Source organism: Homalodisca vitripennis, chromosome 1, assembly GCF_021130785.1.
Source record: "Homalodisca vitripennis isolate AUS2020 chromosome 1, UT_GWSS_2.1, whole genome shotgun sequence".
Taxonomy (NCBI): domain Eukaryota; kingdom Metazoa; phylum Arthropoda; class Insecta; order Hemiptera; family Cicadellidae; genus Homalodisca; species Homalodisca vitripennis.
Window position 1 is genome coordinate 208,394,649 of NC_060207.1, and position 5,900 is coordinate 208,400,548.

The following is a 5,900-nucleotide window of genomic DNA, read 5'->3' on the forward strand; positions in this document are numbered from 1 at the left end:
GATGACAATAATAACTTTAATTAGTGATGTTAAATAATTACTATACCTATAGGTTGATATTGATTGTGAAATATTATTGTACAATTGTAATACAATCAAGTTTTACAACAAAGTTAGTTCTTATTTATTCAAGTGATTGTAAGGTTACCTCTTCCTCGTATTCATTTATTACCTCTTCCATTTTTGAACAGATAATGGTAAAACTATAAAAACTGGGAAATGTTTGAAGGTTCAAAGGATCTAACTTTTAGGTACTCAGACTTTTTGTTGGAAGCAGCATCTCCAAACCTCTATTTTGTGATTAAGGTTGCATATAGCATATAAAACAAGAATACTACTCATAATGTTTGAACTTGCATATTAAGCCCTTGCACACGGAAGCAGATTCCGTGTTAATAGGTTACATTACAACTTACTCGTGGAAGTAGCATCCAGCATGTCACTGTTAATACTGACAGAAAAACAAAACAACTGTGCAGGATGAGGATGGTGAAAAAATTACTGCTCATAGGAATTTGGACACAAACGTGCCAAGAGCCATGGGAATGGGCTGAGCATTAACTAAACTGAGGGTTGTATTTCAAGAATGAATTGAGCTATAACTTAAATTTTTTATATTCTGCTTAGCATCACTCAGGGCTGAGGCAAAATTCCTCTTCTGTGTGTCTATCTCACAATAAGTCTGTTTTCCACTAGATATCTCAAAAACAAATTGAGCTATAGACTTGAAATTGTGCATGAAACAGCGAAGCAGAAAGACTCAATCTTCTGTCCAAGTGTAAATTGTCTCCAAACATGAAGATAAATTAATCTAAGTACATGTATCATTGGAATCGGTCGATGCTAATGAGGAGTTCAGTATAAGAACAGATAAAACTGACCCACGTACAAGACCACATAAGAAACTGCTTTGTGCTCAGTCTAAAAAAAACTGTTTTAATGTTTCAAAGAGAAAACAGCACCAAATAGGTGGTTAGTTATATAGTTAGTTAATATAATTATGACTCTACAGGCCCAATATAGGTTCTTTCAAGCCGTAGCGATTGGATTGGTCCAGTCCAGTGTGTGAAAAAGAAGTGCCAACATCGGCATTTCTATTTTGAACTAGTGGAATTGTGAGACTTCACTTTTGTGGTATTTCAAGCTATGAGACATCACAGTTTGTCATTTTGACCTTAAGGTTAAGAGTTGGTTTTGTTGGCAGCTGCCTTAACTGTAACCACATAAGAACACTTATACCTCGCAATTTTGCAACCTGATTTTTAGTCGCAGAATTATGAGACATATCTCATTTTAGATGTGATAAATACACATCCAAACACTTTATTTGCTTTCAATATTTTTAAAGGTTAATTAGAAAAAGTCATGTAAATTTTCAAAAAGTATACACTTGACAAAAAATACATTTTGGATGTGTGTTAATCATATTTTTAAAATAAGACATCTACCACAATGCTAAGATAAATAAATTAGGGCCTAAAACTGTATGATGTTAAAAATTATTATTATGGAGAAAACTAAAGGTTGTTTCACAATAGCCAGCTCTTTTAAAAAACCTAAATTTCATCATGTAGTTTTAATTCAGAACTTGTGTAACAAATACCATTCATTTGAAAAGTTTTGTTTTGTATCAATTAATGAAATGAAATGAAAAATGTCTTTATAGAACACAAAGACAAACATATTCAATTGGTGAGGTTAAGACTATTATTAAGTCCTCTCTTACACTTAACCATAATGCTCTTACAACAATTAATTGTTAATGCATTGCTTAAATTTCAGTCTAACAATGTTGTTCGGTGGATATTACAGAGTTATTGACCTAATTTTCACTTAATTCCACTTATCTACAAATTTTCCTTTTAATTCCTAATTGTGATTAAATTATTATAACATTTGCGTTATAAAAACCGTTCCTCTTATTTCTAATTCTTCAGTTCCTGTTCTTGGTACCAGTACTGGTTCAAAAAAGTAATATAATATTAAATCCATGTTATGTAAAAATATGCAGATACAGATTATTTCACTTATTACGTGTCAATTCTCTCAGAACCAACAAATTCCAATTATTTTTGTTATCACCCATTTCCTAAAACTGAGTTATATTTAATATATCTTAGTCATTAGTTGGCTTACAGCATAGATGGGTCTGCCATAAATGCCAAACAGTCCAGATTAGATATTGATTTCTATTGTTTGTTTGTTCACTGCAGATGACACAATTCACACCATACTGCAAAAGTTTATTTTCTGTCATTATTTATTTACTGTGTACAATTAATTATTTTTAAATGCAACCATACAATTTGGGATCTGTTTATTTAGAGTTACAAACAAATGTAAATAGTTTATTGTATCTTTTCATTATTTGCAGTTGCAGTGTAAATAGTTTAAGTTACTGATAGATCAACAGGCTGTAAAATATCTATCGATACCAACTTGTCCAACTCGTCATTAGTTGCAAAGAGAATGGCACTGATCTTGGTTTGTGTATAGGCAACTGAACGTTATTCTCAATGCGTATTTTCGCTTTAAAACTATTTATGACTCCTAATTTATCTGTTATAATGTCGCTATACTCACGGCATATCTGTGTTGTGACACCTTCCTAATCAAATCTATCTTCATGAAGAAATGTGATCAATAGTACTATTAGTTTTTTTCAAAAACATTTTAAATCCAGTATTTACTAAACAAAGTTCTACCTACAGAACTTTCTGTCACAATTTTTGTATGGTTGGCCCTAACTGTGTACGGTAACTAGCTTGACCTAGCATCTCTATTTTAAAAGAAGGATATGCCCCTTAATCTTGAGTTGGAGTTTCATTTGGTTTTCCAATATCTAGCCACATAGATTTGCCGATCGTGGTTCTAGCTGCAGCTATAACAGGAATATTTTGAATTCCCACTACATAAAAAATTATTGTGAAATAATTCGGAGTGTATAATGTTATTTATTGGTTTTAAATCAGGTAAACCTGCACTGTAATCAACCTTAGGGACTTCTTGCCTGTTCCTGTTTAAATCTAATAGTTGATTTACTAAATTGGATGTTGGTTTTTCATTATAAAATATAGTACTGGTTTCAACAGATTTAATTGTCATTTCCACTATTTGTATAATCAACCTTGACACAATTAGATTTTCAACAAACCCTCTGAAAGTGTCAAATTTATCACATGGCCTACAGTTAGAATTGAAAGCCATGCAATTTCTCTTTGCTAAGCTAAACCACTTCTTATACATTAAATACAAGGATTTAATAGGATGACATTAGCATTATTACCTAAACGGATGTTGTGATAGGTTTAGAAGATCTTACACTGTATACGTGAGGATCAGTCCTTAAATTCATTTGATTACGTTGAGATATGCCATTTCAAGCAAACAAGCATCTTTAGCATTGTTTGAAAGTTTGCATCATCTTCATATTGTGTCTGGATCAACTCTTCTTGGATCCTGGGATTATCCAAGCCCAACAGAAACTGATCTCCCATCTCTCTTCAAGCATGTTTTTAAACTTACATTCTGCCATCCCCAATCTCAGAGTGTTCACAAAATGAGATTAAGTCCTCGTGAGCCTTAGGAATCAAGCCAAACTTAAGTTTTTCAGACAAATATGTCTTGGGCTTGTATAACTCATCTAAAAACAATTATCTTTTCAATTCCAATTTGCAGTAAGGAGTAGGATTAAAGTTGTCAACAGCTATCTTGTAATGTTAAGCACCAATTCATTTCAACAGTAAAATACTTTGTGCGCTAGTATTATATACTTCCTGTTCAAACCATTGATAATAGTGTTATGCTCCAAGACTTTGTTGGAATAAAATGTCTCAATCTTGAACTTTGTTAAATCCACTGTAGATTCAATTGTGTCTGTGTTATTAATTTTTTACTAATACTTGCAAACATTCATTTCAGCAGCACCATATGTAATGTTTTAAGTACTATAAAATAAGAAATTAACAAACAAGAGGAAAAAATTGTATTTGTGAACTCAAACTGATAAAAGTCAACAATAAACACCTAAATAGAAAACATGAATGGAAAACAAAGTGGAATCCAGCAAACATAGTCTCTGGAATATGTTTTTTTTTTAAACAATGTGTCTTGCAGACTTAGCAAAACTTATATTGACCCATTTTTTTTTTTCAAATTTAGCAAACTCTCATTTCTGGAGGGTTGTGGATCCATATCTTGCATCAGCTTGTTAACTGGTATAGTTTAAGAAATGGGGTTTAAGAATTATTATATTTTTTCAATGCGCAGTATTTTGAAATTCTTTAGAGTGAATAATTTTTGGAATCACTAGAGACAAAAATATTTTATATTTAGTTTGTCATGGTTTTCATAAAATTGGAATTAGATTGTAAATAATTTAAATGAGTTAAATGCTCTGTGCAGTTATACTTATGTGTGTTTAAACTTGGAAGTTAAAATGGTTTATTAAGTTAGGTTTTATTAGTTTAACCATGATATAGGCAGTGTATTTTCTAGTCCCACATCTTGAGTTCTGATACATATTTTATTGTCTAGTGCATTTATGCAATGAATATAAAAATACTAAGTATGTAGATCTTATGGATAAATATGTTACATAATTCCAGCTTTCCATTTCTGTAGTTTTACTCTTATTTTGTAAGTTGTGCTATGGTCCTAATTCTCCTCTCATTCCCGCTTACTCTCACTTTTTACAATAAGCCTTAATTTTTTTTCTTGGCAATGACACAGTCTACGAAATAAAATCAAAATTATCATTTCAGTCCACGATTTTGAAAATATTTTTGTGTGGAGAGCATTATTTTAATATAAAAGCAGAGAGAAAGCCTTTACATCAACAGCACATTAACGTAAATAGAAGCATTGAATTTCTTTAAACAGAATCATAAAAAAATCATGCTATAAATCATTTTTGGACCAGTTCATTGACAAGGATACATTCCTTACTTTTGAGAAAAGTAAAAAAATTAATATTGCTTTAACCCAGCATCAACAGGCTCCTTGATAGATAGCATCTAACAAATTACATCTCATTGCAGACAAAAATTTTAGCAGTGGGTATACTCCCACCTGGATTAGATTCCATTATTTGTCTCTAAAACTTGAAAATTTGTCTAAGCAGTTATTGTTAGTTAAGTTTAATTTATTAAGGTTATTGTGTTAATTATCTAGCAAGAATTTTCACATGAATTCATGACACTCTAGATTTCGATCTATTACATGATAGGTACTATCAAGGGATGTTTTCCATTTGTCACCATGAGTACAGTGCGGCACAAAAGGTTTCAGTCTATTTGGAATCTAGAAACGTTTTCAAATATTGTTCAAACAACCACAAGATTATTTTTCTTGGTTTGGTTGGTTTTTCTTGTCTGTTTCACTAAGCACAGTATTATATGAAAAGGTTACATTTTGATAAAAGATAATAGAGTATCTTCTAACTGAGTGCTTTTAAGTTTTTAAAAGACTAATAAGGGTATATTACGGATCGCAATATTTTCATTCAATGGATAGTAAAAGAGCGGCATGTCTGTAAAGTTAGTTCATTTATTAAAGCTATTGAAGTTAAGAAGACAGACAAACTCACTGATAAGTTATTCTTTTTGGTAAGCTCTGAGTACCCACTAATGGGACAGAAGAGGGAGTGAATGTTGCCCAATTCCAAGCAATAAGCACATAAGATTTCAATTTTATTCAAAACCTTAAGTGTTTGATTTTGCAGCAGTTGTGGCAATTTTGTAACACCTACTACTGTAATCATTACTTCTCAACTTTATTGGCAAAAAATTAATGTTGTTAAAAGCTTGTATAGATTATTGTGTCATTCACAAATAAAACAGGTGAGTCTTATCAACAAAGATAATGCTATCAATCTCAAAGAGATAATTACTGATCTATCA